Genomic DNA, 17087 nt, shown 5'->3' with positions numbered 1-17087 from the left:
AAATAATTAATTTACTCACCAAAGTTTTATATATCACACATTGAAGATAAAAGATCAATAAATAATATATTCAAATTTAAAACAAAAAAAGTAGTGTTTTTTTAGAAATTTACATGTAAACCCCGAAGTTTAAACCCTTTTTTTATTAAAAAAAAAAACACGTTTTTTGTTTTGTTTTTTGTTTGTTTTTTTGAAAAAAAATTTGGCTTGAAATACATTTTTCGAGGAGTTATAAGTTTGAAAAGACAGGGGGTGGAATTATTCAATATTTTTCACGAAATGTCTGACACACCTATTGCATCACTCTTACGTGTTACGATCAATGTCTGCAACATTTGTAAAATTTGTTTATACAGTAATGTATAAAAAAACATAACTACAATGTTTAGTTGCCGTTTACTTGCCTCCCCACGAGGGCAAAGTTAGATATAAGGTCAGTTTTTAATGTTGGGAAAATCCAGCTCCCCAGAATGGGCACACGGGATAGGAACAAAAATAAACATGGTCTCAGTCATAAAATGTTCTCTTCCGCTGAGCTAGGACAGAAAAGGTACGAGATATTCTCTCACCTCGATTTTCCTGATCAAAAGTAACAACAGGCTCACCTTAAAACTTCAACGTAAATTTTATTAAAGTAAAAAGATCCAAATTGCAAAAGATGTGTCATCTTTAGCTAGGTGCCGAGCAGCGCTGGTAACACACAGATAGGGTAATAGTTCACGTTTATCTTCGTGGCTGCAGGGTTCAGTAGTCCACGCTGTTCAAAAAATAGTTGCAACAGGTCGATGAGTTAAGCGATACTTTTCAAGGATGAATGCTGAGAGCCCGGTAGACATCGTGGAGTTTACTGTGAATAGACCTTAATTTCGTCTCTGAGAGACATTATAAGTAATAATGAAAGTCAATCAAATTGGAGATCACAACAGTGCGATAAATATAACATTTCGCCCAATATAAGGGTATTGGTGTTTGCAAAATGATAACATTTCGCCCCACGTAAGGGCATTAATGTGTCTCAATGGGACAAAGGGGTTTTGAGGCTACAAGCCTCGAGTGAGTTTTTGTACATCCATTTCGACCTGTCGTCTGTGCAAACTGGGGACTGAAAAGATACATTCAGCACCAAGTATACCCTCAGCAGTTAGTAAGAACAATCAATCTGATATTTCAAACAAAATCGTGGGCGGTCAAACCAACCAATGAGGAGCCTGCTTATTTCTGCAGAATTTCTTACAAAGGTGAAGTGTAGCATCAGGAAATATACTATACTATGATTTTGGCCCGCAGGCCATGGTCAACTTTAACCCAATATTATCTTAACCAAATAAGATTCAGTTCTGAATTTTTACAATGAGGATTGAGTATTCGTATTATTGGTAGTGTTCGAACTACAGTTCTCATGTTAAGTGTTATCTGCACGACGTTTCAGTCGATGTAGCCTCTGACCTTCTGCAGATGTATCTCATAAGAATTTGAAAATTTCGAACTCAATAATCTGCACAGGATTTCTAACAAAACTATTTATTTCATCCACGGGGATTGAATGTTTTCGTCCCTAAAGTCATGGCCGTGTAGGAGACCTGCGTAATTGGCAATTGTATATTTTGGAGTAAGCCTGCAATCTCCAGAAATGTATGATTCGGACGTTCGTCAGAACGATTCTCGAGTTCGACAAAAACAACTGAAAAAGATCGGAGGTTACATCGACCGAAACGCCAAAGGGCAGGACATGGCTAATATCCTACCAGATGATAACATGTTTTGGTTTTATAATAATAAAAAATCGATAAAAAATTAAAACAAACAAAGAGTAATACTTAAAAATTAATAACAAAAAATATATCCAATTAATAATTAAAAGAGAAAAAGGATCGGGAATTTATTTTGCAGGTATAAAGGATGCCCATACAATGTGCCCCGTCCAAAATGAGTTCTCCTTGCTGACGGAAGAACTTAATTACGATTTACCATAGATAAATAAACAAATAAACACGTTTGTTTTGACCTTCTTAATCTGGTTCACTTAATGTTTTATGATTTAAAATATTATGTAATAATTGTTACATTATTACTGTATAGTTTTCTCTTTTATTTATTAATTGGATAATTTTTTCTTATTAATTTTTACGTATTACCGCTTGTTTATTTTAATTTTTATCGATTTTTTTTATTATAAAACCAGAACTGCTTTTTATTAATTTTTAGTGTTTTTTTTTTTGTTTGTTTTTTCTGACTGCTGTTTTGTTTCTCTTCTGAGAACCATAATCCAAATAATACAAAAACAAAAAACAACAACAATCCTCATCTCAAATATTCAGAAACGTAATAACTTTATCATGTTCTCGATTGCCTCTGTTAATTGAGTGATAAAAAGAAGGGAACGCAGCTAAAAGTATGCAGTCTGTGCTAATTATGGCTTCTCTGATACATATATACATTATTTTTCGTCAGAAAGGTCCGTTAATGAAAAAAAAAAAATTGTTTTTAGAGTAGTCTCCCTTGCACTGTGTTTTCTGAAACAAACAAACAGAAACACATGTAATATCCATAGTTTCGTACAAAAGTCTTTTCACTTAATGACAAAAAAAAAAAAAAAAAAAAAAAAAAAAAATTAACGGGAAAATCCAGTTAAAAATTAAATCACGAGAAAGTCTTAAAGATTACCCTGTTGACCCCTGCAACTACTCTTTTTTTTTTTATAATTTACGGACACACCCTCAAACTAAAGGCCTGATTTCTTGCAATGCAGAGCTAACACCCATTTCCTTAGTTGAAAAAAAAAAACACACACACACACACACACATGGAATTTACACCTGACGAGAGTTTATCGCCCGAAACTTTGTGCCAGTAACATTCAAGATAATTGTCTGAACAATAAAAACAAAAGTCCGTTAATTTTCTAATTATCTCCCTAAGGGGAGATTACTCAATCGTTATCTTGTCATTTTGCATTAAAATCTGTTTTGCGTTACGATTAGTGGCTGCATAAGTTGTAAAATTTGTTTAGACTGTTATTGAACGTTTCAGCTTTAATATGACCTCTATTAACCCGTGTAAATCAGGTGTAAAATGGTTTTTATAATCTTGAAATTTTAAAAGTAACTATTGAAAAAATTGAGATCCAAGATCACTCAGAAAAAATAATTTAAAAATTTGGATTATTTTTTGCTAATGATTAATTTTGAAAAGTACGGGTACACAACATTGTAAAAGAAAGAAACTCATACAGGATTTCTATATGACATTATTAGGTTTAGTTTATTTTTTCAATGAATACATTTTTTTTTATCTAAGGAAAAGCATTGAGTTCAGTAATATTTTCAGTAATGTTTAGTCAAGATACACATACACTTACACATATGTATGTATGTATGTATGTATGTATGTATGTATAATTTTTTTAGAGCCTTACATTAAATTGCTTGATGTATTTTAAACCATTTCTATGAAACCAACATAAAAAAAAAAAAAATTTAATTGTTTTCATGTATTTCTTGCCCGACGATGTTTTTGTTTTAAATGTATTAAACTGTTCGTTAGAACATGAAAAATAAAAATAAAATTTATGCTGTAGGCTTTTAAAAAAAATATTTTTTATCTAAGAGAAAGCATTGATTCCAGTAATATTTTCAGTAATCACATCCACACGCGTGTGTGGGTGTGTAATTTTCTTGCGCCTTACATCAAATTGTTTAATGTATTTCCAGTAACTTCTATAAAACCAACAAAAAAAAGTTTTTATGTATTTCTTGCTATGAGACGATATTATTTGGTTTTGTCGAAGTTGGTCAACATTTTAGTTCCATTGAGTGTGGTTTTACAATTTTGTCAGTCGTATTTATAATTAGTGGCTATCTACTTTAAAAAAGAAAAACATTGAATGTTAAATTTATTTGCAAAATATTTACTTTATAATTAATTCTGAATTTTTTTTTCTCTCTCTCTCATTTCCGACAAGTTTATCAGTGTGATCACACACTAAATTCAAGTATAATCCAATTGTAGGCGACTGGGTGGTAAAGAGGGTCAAAGGAGCGTCTTAATGTTAAAAAATACATCGATTCATTTATTTATTTAATTTTTTTGTCAATGGTTCGTAGCATACACTTCATTTCACACATGGAGTGCAAATTATAATCAAATTCCGAATGTATACGAGGATTGTGTTTAATCTAGAGGGAAAACGGATGCCAGAAATAAGACTTCCCCTGTCATAGTTAATATAAAGCAAGTATTGAGCAATCAAAACCTCATTCTCAGTGTGGACAACCGAATAAAATACGATTGCAAATTACTTAGGGCCTCTATCTATCCATGGCTGACGGTACGAGAGCCTGCTACTACTACACATGTGAAGTAAATAAAGGGTTCCGTTTGAAATACTGTTCAAATTCCCGAGTTCGACAGGCACATTCCCAAATTTGGAGGTTACATCGACTGGAACGCTGTAAAAATAACACTCAAGATGAAAAAAGTAGTCCGAGTAATCTAAATACAGATTTATTATTTTTGAAATACTTCCAGAAAACTACTATTAACTTTTTTCAAGGAATTTTACAATATTTATTATGTAAAATTTTGCTGAACTTCAGAGTTTTCGTAGCTGCCGTAAAAAAAAAAACTTTTCATTATAAATTTTTTAATTATTATTTTTTATTTTTTACTTGCATTTCCCTTTCAAAAATTACCTGTAGGCTTTTATTTTTCAAAACAAAACAAAAAAATAATCGGAAACTTCTTTAAAAAAGTATAAGCCGGCTTTCAAAACCATAAACCTAATTAGTTTCACATGCTGTCCAAAAAGTCGGTGAAGGGTCTTGAACTAAAAAAGGTTCTTTACTGTTGATGATATCTTTCTGTAATTTGAACACAATCTAAGACATTGGGACACTTTTTTGAAGAAATGCAAAATTCAAGCAATTTTTATTTATAAAATGTATAGTCTTTTAAATGTTGCTCATTTCCAGCTTCACATATTTGTGCTCTTCCAAAGCATTATTCATAACAAATTGCAGAATCTCTGGATTGCGATTTAACTCCCTTATTTCGTTCGTGGTATTTTCCTTCAATTCTTGCAGAGTTTAGGATTTGTTAACATAGACAGACTCTCTCTCTCTCTCTCTCTCTCTCTCTCTCTCTCTCTCAGATATCCCAACAAGAAAAAGTCAGGAGCTAGTCAACTCTGGGGAACATGGTGGCCATTTGGCATTGCCACAGCGAGAAATAATGTTGTCGCCAAAGCAAAGCACTGCCTGATTTTGGTAAAACCATTTTACAACTTGCGTAGGTAGTTCTGATTTGTGTAATTATACCAATTCAGAAAAATTATTTTCGATTATCTGTAAAATATCTGAAATAGGGGTTTAAAAAAATAAAGTCATTAATAGTAAAATGACCAAGATTTCAAATCCTTCAATGACTTTTTGGACAGTTTGTATCTTTGCCTAAAATTTCTTATTGTCTCCCTTGAATTAGAGGGGTTTTGTGTTTTTACGTATTCATTCAAGGGAGACTACTAAACCGTGACACAGATGCCCGCTGTAAAAATCGACTGTTACTTCATATACTAACAAGCAAATAATTCGAATTGTAGCTTTTAATCTACCTTCAGGCACGGTTAGAGAAATCCTATGAAATTATTTTTTTTATGTTTGTCCAAACCCAGCATTCCCTTTTTTTTTTTTTTGGACTACTGAATTTTCATAATTCAAAAAAAAAAAAAAAAAAAGCAAGTGTACATATTTTTTCTTGTCTCTAAGAAAAAAAATAATAAATAAAAACCTTCGTCTATTCCAGTGTTAAAATGGCTTCTCCTCTGTGGGCTAAGGTTTGCTACTGTGTAGTTTTAGAAGGTTACCCTTCTAGGATTTGTTTTCTCATCCTTTGAAGAAGGGGTTAGTTAATTGCTAATCTACTGGGGCGTCTTAACAGAGAAATTCCGATGGGGATACTCAGTCACTTTTTGCAGATCAGAGAGCTCTTCCACTAAAGCGCTGGCTTTTCCAACCTCATTTTTACCTAAAAATATGTTTTGTCCTAAAACCTTCCAATTCAAAAGGGAGGTAAAAAGTTTTCTAACAAGGGAGATAAATCAATACATTACTAAAGAGTAATCTCCCTTGAAATGCTGATAAATTAAATTCAAAGGGAAACAACTCGAGTAGTTTGATTTAATTAATATCAAAAAGCACAAATATCTGCAATCATTATTCATGCATAAAAAGATAATAATAATAATAATAATAATAATAATAATAATAATAATAATAATAACAATAATAATAATAACAACAACAACAACAATAGGTATTGTTGTAGACTAACACCGTTTGCTAAATCAACATCTCTCACAAAATAAAATAAATGAAACAAAATTAAACAATTCACTATTCGTATTATTTGGATTCATCGGACTAATCTTGAGATGAGAACAGTATTCCAATGAATCCAAATAATACGAATAACCAATCCTCATCTAAAAAAATCAGAAATGATTCATTATTTTATTCCTGGGCCCAACTCTTTTCCTGATCTACATTAATGATCCTCCAAGTCACATCCTTACATCGTTTGTAGACATTTATGCTGATGACACTACCATCTATGCTAGCACATCTAACACAGTAAACGACCAAGTTCTCTCCAATTATCTCTCCTCTGATCTGGAGCACATGGTACAATGGGGGAAGGAGTGCCCGGTTACTTTTAATGCATTGAAAAAACGTTACCACCATTATTACAATTGGTTAAGAAAATTTTATAATTATTGAACAAATTACACACTAAAATATACAGACTTACGTTAAAATTTATCAGAATGTCGACATGAAATTTGAAGTTGATGAACACAAACAGACGGGTAGTTGAAGAGAGGAGGAGGGTGGGCAAAACAGACTGGTTTTCTTTTCAAGTCTGCGCATCCGTACTTACCAACATGGAACGTTCGTATAATTTTTGCAATTTTTAAATTATTTTTCTATGTTCCTGTTTTTCAATTTAATTTTTTTTTACTTTATTTTCCAAGATTATATGAACATAATTTTATGTTGATAATTATATGTTCTTGCGTGCAATGGAAATATTAGAATCTTACATGTAAAGATTACATTAAAAATGTAAGCATAAAAAAATGTAGAAATAATTTTTGCAATAATAATTTTTTTGTGTGAAAATATTAAAAAAAAAAAAATGCTTAATTCAATGATAATATTGCTAGTTCGAGAAATTAATTTTTCTTCGAGTTAAATCGAAGTCATTAATACAGATTTCAGGGGCTTTTTTCGTAATGTTCCTGTAAAAATTATTTTTTTTTTAATTTTATTGTTACAAATTACGATGCTTTATTTACATTTAAAAAAAAGCAAAAATAAATTCTTGCGTTTTTTTATTTACTACTGAAAACCATAACTTTAGTAAAGGTATTTTTTGTTTAAACAAAATAATTTTTCACTCAGATGTAAATAAAAATAATTAGTTCATTACATTCCGCGATCATTATTTGATAAATACTGACAGTTTCATGAAAATTGGTTAATTTCATGATTTTTTGGTGGAGGGGTCAAAACGTTTATACATTTTGAGCATAGGCATTCATTTTGCCCGTACCTAATTGATACAGTCTTGAGCGATTGCTATATATATATATATATATATATATATATATATATATATATATATATATATATATATATAAATTACAATACGTTTACCAAGGTAATCAAAATGGTAAACTTAAAATATATTATAAATATTAAAGAGTTAATATTTATAAGTAAAGTAATCTCAACCAGATGTAAAAGCTCAATAAAACCGAAAAGGAAATAGAGCTTATAATATGAACAAATGATTAATAAAACATGTTAAAAGACATCTTGAAAAAGAGCTAAAAATATATTTAATTTTAAAAAAAGAAGCACAAGATGAGTGGATAGTCCTTAATCCGCGGAGTTTCGAAGAAATACTCTCCTTCTCATCAGAGGGCAGGAATTAGCCAAATTCAGGATCGGATTTTGCATATAAAAGTATTTAATGAAACTACAAGTAAGTCACAGATCTTACTTGGTTTAAAAAAAAAAGGGGTGAGGTAAGGGGAATGGGAGGTAAAAGAATTCCCCTTACCTCACCCTTTTTTTTAACCAAGTAAGATCTGTGACTTACTTGTAGTTTCATTAAATACTTTTATATGCAAAATCCGATCCTGAATTTGGCTAATTCCTGCCCTCTGATGAGAAGGGGAGTATTTCTTCGAAACTCCGCAGATTAAGGACTATCCACTTGTCTTGTGCTTCCTTTTTTAAAATTAAATGTTTTTAACTTTTTCCAGATGTCTTTTAACATGTTTTATTAATCATTTATTCATATATATATATATATATATATATATATATATATATATATATATATATTCCGCGATAATTATTTGATAAATATATATATAATATAACAAATAACATTAAGTTCTTATTTATATTTCACAACGACACTATGCCTGGCGGCATTTTTGTTTTGTTTGTTTTAAGCTGGTAAATATTTTTAATACATTAAGTATGCCAGTCGTATTTTTAGTTAGTCGTTATCTGCTCTAAAATGACAAGAGACCCTCATTGAACTTTAAATTTATATACACAACTTATGTTCCATTTTAAATTCTGAAACATTTTTCTCTCATTTTGAACAATTTTTTCAGTGCAATCGTACACTAAAAAAAAAGACAAAAAAAAACAAGTGTAATCTCATTTTAGGTGAATTAGGTGGGATCAGATAAGCGTGTTAGCATAGAAAAATTCATTTAATAATTTTTCTGTAAATGGTTTATCGCATGCAATTCATTTAACACATATTGGAGTGCAAATTTTGATTCAATACTTTTCCGAATTGTACGAGGTGTCTAAAACAAGTTTCCAGACTTGTTTTGTACAGTCATTTTAAATTGTTGCAGATTCGTGAAAATTCAGTATGTTATTACTAACCATCTTATGAGATGACTGGCCAATTTTTTGATCTCAGGTTCAAATAAACAGCTACACCAGGAATTAGAATACACCCTACTAACGCCTGATTGTCACAGCAGGTGAATTTCAAAAATACATTCTGGACGTGAAGATATTTTAGAAGAATGATATGCAATAAAAATGCTGTTTTGAGACTTGAAAATAATGCCAAAGAAACGCAGTTCTTCCTAAGTGATTTTCCCTGCTTTTGAACAACTGGGAAATGATCGCACAATGAATTTAGCTTGTTAAGACTGATCCTGTTTAACTTGACCTGGCATAGGGTTTATCACGATACGTAAGCCTCAAATTCTTATAAAACTCATAATTGCTTGTTCTTAATACCTGTTTAGTAAATGTTATTTTCTGTTAAGCAATTCCGACGTCTACTCGTCCTCATTTGAACCGGGCGTACGTTTTAATCTACTTCAAACACACAGCAAAAATGACTGTCGACTTCAATGAAAACTTTATTTATAATGTTTAATGATTTGCGAATCATTTTAATATAATTCATTATAACGGACCAGTATAAATAGTTTATATTTGATCTTTCTCAATATTCACACACAGGTTGGAGATATATATATATATATATATTTGACCCCCCCCCCTCCCGACAAAAGGGATGTGGACCTGTAAATTCACCCTGGTCCGTTCGTCCATTTGTCAGTACCAATACCTACGTTTTGGAATTTTTTGGAATTTTGCACAAACATTAAATAAGAGTAAAAAGTCACAGAAAAGATTTTCTGGGAAAACTTCGGTTGTCCCCTAGGGGTACCTTTCTGGTTAAAATGGCTTAAATTGAAACTTTTGTGCTTATTAAAAAAATTGATGCCTTGGAGTTTTAGAAAACTTTCTGAAAAGTTGTAACTGACTAATTTCTGTATAATTTTGTTCATCTATACTTCACGATAACTCTTGGCTGTGCCCCAGGGGCTCTTTTAGGGCTAATAAAAACACTCCATTTTGGGGAACCATTTTACCATATTTGTCCAAAATTTTCTGTGTATGTCTATTTAGCAGTTTTGCATGGTGTTGAACTCACATTTGAATATGTTAAGGCCTTGGGGACTTTTGGAGTTAAAAGGGGGGGGGAAATGGACTTTTCACCAGGATTTGACTTCCCCTGGGGACGTTTTGGTGCTAAATGGGAGGGAGGCAAATGCTGATCTTAGTAATGTTTTTATGCAGCGTTCACTGTGCACTCATGGGTGACTATGCATGCTTCACTTGGTTTACTAGAAATTGCTCCAGACACAGCATTAAGCCAGTTAATTTAAAGAGCTTAAAATACACTTCTAGGTCGAATTCCATGCAACAGTAGGCATGAAATCAATAGATTTCGACCCAGAAAACATTATCCCTCATTTTAGACAGAGATTCATAAAATAGGAGGACTTAAAGGATAAAATAATAGAAACAAGAATTACGTGGATGTCAACAGTAAACCCATGCTCAACTTTCACTCCTTTTGTTTATGGTAATTCGGGGATTTGGGTTTTATCAGGTAGTCACCTCTTATCAAGGCTTAAATGTCACTCGAAGATAAGGCTTAAAGAGTGAATGGCGGTCATCGAGATAACAGTGTAGTAATCGTTAGTGATGAAAGTTGGGTATACTTATTCTTTAAGGGTACAGGTCAATAAGAACTTGTTTACATTAGACTTGAAGACGAACATGTCGAAGTAAGCTGTAAAGTAAACCAGCAGGGTAGAGTTCCACAGGCGGACAGCTCATGGAAATTCTTGGAAAGAAGCTTAGTTCATTGAATCTGCGTCTAGATTTATGCACAGTTAGAGAGTAGGGGAAATTGTTGCTAGTGGTTGTTACTAGACGTGCTTGTAAATACGTCGATAGAGTATTGTTTGTTTTAAGCAGTTAATGTGCCTATGTTGGGCTGAGCTGCTGTTCTGTATAATTCTATGAGGGCCATCTTCCTAGGTTTTACTTTATTTATTTGAGAGGGATTCGTTTTTGATAATCGCTTGAGGGGTTTGAACAGAGAATGTTAATAGGCTGTTCAGATTTTTTTTTTTTTTTTTTTTACAGACACAGTGCACACACCTCTTGTTCTAGATTTTTATCATTGCCTTCCGTCCTTGTGCTAACACTTGTGGTTACCATCCGTCAAATCTGTCAATCCAGGAAACATGTGCAACACCGAATGTCTAAGCAAGTCGCTGAACAATACATTGAATGCTTGATTCACTTTTTTTCAGAGCAGTTTTATTTCCAGTTTGCTCAACAATTCATTTAATCTTGGTATAATGACTCGCATCATCAACTGTGCAGAAGGAACAGGCGTACAAAGCTTAGACCAACGACATTGCAGAAGGAACTTGGTTCTCCACGCCAAACGTGCTCAATGCTGACAGCTAAAAAAAAAAAAAAAAAAAAAAAAAAAATTCATCTATCTGTACATTTACTTTCTAATAAAGAGGTCATTCTTATTTTCAAATGTAATTTCTGTGTCTGTCATTTTTTGTAATTGGCGTATTTGTTGTGTGTTGCTTATAAGAACTACGGCTGATCATTATCTAAAAAAAAATGCATCTATGAAAGTGTTGTGCTAATCGCCATGTATTTGTAGTTCATTTTATTGGAATTATTACTGGATAAAAACAACCAATCACAGGCTTCCCCTTCAGATGCTCACCAACACCACTAGAACGTTTTTTTTTTTTTCAAATTGTCTACCTCTTTTGCTGTTCAGGGCCTTAAAGACAAGATTGTCTCTAACCTCTCTCCATCATTCAATACCAGACACACGACGATTTTCGACAGCAACTGCAGCACAGAAAAACTCAATGCTTCCTCTTTTCCTCAACCTGGCCAAACTCCACAGGAAACATATCGTTAACCAGACGAATCCTTCAGATAGGTCCACGAAACGTTACTGTTTTTGCAAAGGAAAATTATTTATTCTCTTTTTTTCCAATACAAGTTTTATAACAATTTTCATTTGTGTTAGTGTTTCTTTCTTCTTGTCGACGTCACATTATTTTGTTACCATATATAGCTGGGAAAATCCCAACAATTTTGCTAAATTACCATATCTGCTTTTTTTTTTTTCTTTTCTTTTTACTTAATTTATATTTTGTTTATAGCACCGGAGAGTCATAATATTTAAAACAATAGGATTGAACAAAACTTATTCTGCCTGATAAACTGTAAAAGTTTGTGAGTATTACGAAGCATAGATGAAAAACTTGTCTATCTATTTATATGCCTACAATTCTATAAAATAACTTTATGTGCATGTGTGTTCGTTCCTTATGGACTCGAAAACGGCCAGGCCGATTTTTATGAAATTCCACATGAAGGAAATTTATGTGGGTAGCAGAAATATCACACGAAGGTAATTTATGTGGGTAGCAGTGTTTTTTTTTAGATAAGTTTTATACTGGAATGTTTTCAATAAGTACTGATGATTGAAATAGTCTGATGAAATAGGCCATCGGCTCAAAATGAAAATTATCACTTAATGAGGCGTAAAAAGGGTGGGAAGTATTTTTGGATATAATATATTTAAAACCATAAGAAGCTTTGGAAATTTTAACACACCAGATTTTGGTGCATTAATTAATAATTTGAATTTAAATGATCAAATTAGACCCTAACTTTTGAGTTCTGTACGTATATCAAAAAGATCACTTTGCACATGATACAAAATCGAATAAATGATACGATCAGGCAGAATTTGTTGAAAGATCAGTTCAGATACAAGCCAGGAAAAGGAACGCAGAATGCTATATTCTATTTGAGATCGATAGCAAAGAAATGCGTTGAAAAGGAGAAAGACCTGTACGTTTATTTCATCGATTATGTGAAGGCATTTGATTGTGTCAAAAACGAAGAGTTGATACAAATGTTGGAGGGGATATAGGCAAATGGGAAAGACCTGCGATTGACTGGGATCAGAAAGTGACAGTGCGACTTCATGGCGAAAGCAGTGAATGAGTAGAAATCCAGAAAGGAGTCTGTCAAGGGTGCGTGCTATCGACTGATCTGTTCAATTTGTATAGTGAGAATGGTCTGTCAAATGGTCTGTCAAAACTGATGACAAAGCCCGGTGTACAGCTTGGTGATAGGTACTGCAACAATCTCAGATATGCAGATGATGCTGCCTTGATTGCTGATTCAGAGGAAAAACTACAATATTATCTGGTCAGGAGCTGCTATAAGCAGCTTATACTGTCTTGACAGAGTTCAAAATAGACTTTGTAGCTTAGTGGGGGATGCCCTTTTCTCTTCCCTGCAACCTCTTTCCCACAGAAGAGATGTAGCGAGCCTGTCCCTTTATCGTTATTTTCATGGCAGGTGCTCATCTGAACTTCAATCTATGGTCCCCCTCGCCAGACTTTCATGAAAAACACTCGTCTAGTCAAAACCACTATCAACAATTTCCCACACTTTATCTGTGCCTACACCTAAACGTAGATTTCATGAACTTAGAGTAGCATGCCCGTGGAATTCTATTCCGTTTGCCTGCTTTCCAGCTGACTACAATCTGATTTTCTTCAAGTCCAACGTAAACAAGTTCTTATTGAACCGCCCCCCCCTAAGTAATCCAAATTATAAAATTCCCACTAATGTTTACTACGCTAAAATCACAATGACTAATTTATACCCATTAACCCTTATTCTCGAGTGGCCTCTGGGCCTTGATAAGTGGTAATCCCCATGTAAAAAAAACAGACAAAAAACCGCTTGATATAGCAGCCGAAGAAAGTCTGAAACTGGGGCTGTCAATCAACTGTCAGAAGATGTTTCCAATGGTCTGCAGTAAGAAAGCTCAGATACCTTGCTGTTATCGATCAGTGAATGAAACCGCAATTCATCAGAAGGAAAAGATTTACATACTTGGTAAACATAATTGACCGCTGGGTCAAGATCAAAGTGAAGTATCTTCCCCCCCCCCCGCCCTCGACAAAAATGAATTATTGTACCATTTTTATTGCTATCTTTTGTTTTTGTTTTTACATGTCAATAAAAAATGTTTTAAAAATTGGGAGTTAAGTAGGATGTCCCCCATTATGAAAGGGTGAATGCGGTATTATGGTGAAAGATACTAGCTGAGAGAAACTTTTGATTTTGTTTAGTCCTGGAGTGACAAGGATGACGAATGACACCCATAATCCTCCCCTTTTGAGTTGGCCATATGCCTGAGTTTTTTGTTCAGTGTTGATTTTCAATGTATTTTTAAGACGAATAAAGGATTTAATATCCCAAAGTGTAGTATCTGTTCTTCAGATGCTACACTTCAATTTCTTGTTCTCTGTCATGACTGAGACAATTTTAATTTTTTGTTCCTTTTCTCCACATTAAAAAACGACCCTGGTGTCTAACTCTGTCCCGTGGGGAGGCATTGTAAATAGGAACATAATTACATCAAATAGTAAGCATCAGATATCAAATTAAGAAAAGCTGTTGTTAATAAAACGAATTAAAATTAAAATGAATATGAAAGGCGATCTGGGTGCACGAGTCTTGGAATCAAGAAAAGGCTGCTGAAGTGTTACACCTGGTCAGTTCTGGCATATGGATGCGAATCTTAGGCAATAAGTAAAGCGATGAGTACACGTTTGGAGACAGCCCAGATGTGGTTCTATCGACGAACGATTAACATTTCTTGGGTAAAGAGAGTGTCAGATGCTGAAGTCCTAAGAAGAATGAAGGTTGAATCTGTGCTGATTCGGATCATCAAAAAAAGGCAGTGCCGCTTCGTTGGACACCTATTGCATGAAGAAGAGGATATCAAACGACATCTTGAACGAAACTGATGGAAAGAGAGCCAAGGCAAATGAGAGGAATATTAGACTGGATGTGCAGGGCAATGTGTGTCAACAGTATTATCAGACTCCAAGAACTAGCAATGGACTGAGGCCTATGGAAAACTCTAACCGTGATTTCATCCACGACACAAGAAGAAGAAGAAGATGTAAAAAAATAGCCAATCAGAATACATCTTTCATTTACTTGCTTATAATCAACCAATCACAATGATTGTAGTATGTGTTAAATTCAAGATGGCGACGTCCAGTGAAAAAAAAAATATGTTAACAAGACAAAACTATTTTCGATTTCATGTTGGCAAAATAACACCTCACATTTTTAATTTTATTTTTGCACTTTTTTTTAGGTCAAAAGATGTAAAAAAAATAGCTAATCAGAATACAATCAGATGTGCTGACGGTTAGATCCCACAGGATTAGTGAATCTCTTGACAAAGGCTTCCTTTCTAGGGCAATTGCTCTTGACATATCAAAGGCCTTCGACAAGGTATGGCATAAGGGTCTACTTCACAAGATTTCCAGCTACGGTATAACTGGAAATGTTTTCTCAATCATTAAATCATTTCTTTCCGATAGGCTCATTAGAGTAGTGGTAGATGGACAAAAATCGGAGGCCTGCAATATAAATGCTGGAGTCCCTTAGGGGTCAATCCTGGGCCCAACTCTCTTCCTGATCTACATCAATGTCCTCCCTAACACATACTTAAATCATTCTCCTCTGATCTCGAGCGCGTGGTTCAGTGGGGGAAGATGTGGCTGGTTTCCTTTAATGCATCTAAAACCAAACTCCTATCCTTGCATCATAAACGCTCTGATCCCCAGCTGGCATCAATTGTGATGGATGGCTCTCGTCTGGGTGAGGCTCAGTGTTTTGACAAGCTTCTGGGTTTGACCTTTACTCCTGATCTTAAATGGAACACGTACATCAAGTCTGTTGCCAAGGTCGCTGGAAAGATGGTGGGATCCTTCTACCGCTCCAGAAGATATCTCACTACTGATGCAATTCTCTATCTATATAAAAGTCAAGTACGTTCAAGCATAGAATACTGTTGCCATATCTGGGCAGGAGCTGCTAAAAACAGCCTATCCTGCCTTGACAGAGTACAAAATAGACTTTGTGGCTTAGTGGGGGATGCCCTTTTCTCTACCCTGCAACCTCTCTCCCACAGAAGAGACGTTGCGAGCCTATCCTTGTGTTATCGTTATTTCCATGGCAGGTGCTCGTCTGAACTCCAATCTCTGGTCCCCCCTCGCCAATCTTTCACGAAAAACACCCGTCTAGCTGAATCCACTGTGAAAAATTTCCCTCACTCTATATCTGTGCCTAAATCAAAACGCGGATTCCATGAACAAAGCTTCTTTCTTAGAACTGCACGCCTGTGGAACTCTGTTCCATCTGCCTACTTCCCTCCGGACTACAACTTGGATTTCTTCAAGTCCAACGTTAACAAATTCCTAATGAACCGCCCCCTTAAGTAAACACTTCAAATCTCCACACTAACGTAATGTACTTGCAATAACCCTTATCCCTGAGTGGCTTCCAGGCCTTGATAAGTGGTGATCACTGTGTAAAAAAAAAAAAAAAAAAGAAAGAAAAACATCTTTCATTAACTTGCTTATAATCAGCCAATCACAATGATTGTATTATGTGTTTTTTAGGTCAGGATTTAAGTTTTGCTTCCTGTTCTGATTCTAGCTGATAGCACTCAAATACTTTTTTTTCACGACTATAATAAACGAAACCTGGATACACAAAAATATCATATTTAAGCGTATTTATGTCTAGGCAAAACCGGGCAACCCCCACTAGTATAATTATAGAGTCGTGATTCCAAAAGTAAAAACAAAGTATTTTCAGTTAGAATTGAAACCAAAATTGTAGCATTCAAAGCTGGTGACGTTACCACTGTACCAACGTGACACATAAACCGATTAAAAAATTTAAAATAAGCTAAGATGAATGTTCACAAAATGTATAACATTTTTTTCAATTTTGAGCCATTTTTGACCCATTTAAAACTATTTTCACCAGTTAAAGTCCCATAAAGGAACAGTCCGTAAAAAAATCAAATATTTGAGGCCCCTAGCGCTGCTCTGCGAATTTTAGTTTCGGAAGAGATAGAGTTTGAAAATATAGAGACACACAGACAGACATATAGCCTTTTATATATTAGACCAGTGGTTCTCAACCTTTTTTTTTTTTTTTTTTTACACATGAATCCCTTTTCCCTTCTTTTTATCTTGGTGAGCCCCTTCATAACTATTGGTCATAAGACAATCTTCTATTTTTCAC

The sequence above is a fragment of the Euprymna scolopes genome, chromosome 20 (assembly GCF_053919585.1).
Source record: "Euprymna scolopes isolate OS-2025 chromosome 20, ASM5391958v1, whole genome shotgun sequence".
Classification (NCBI taxonomy): domain Eukaryota; kingdom Metazoa; phylum Mollusca; class Cephalopoda; order Sepiida; family Sepiolidae; genus Euprymna; species Euprymna scolopes.
This window is presented reverse-complemented; position numbering follows the sequence as displayed.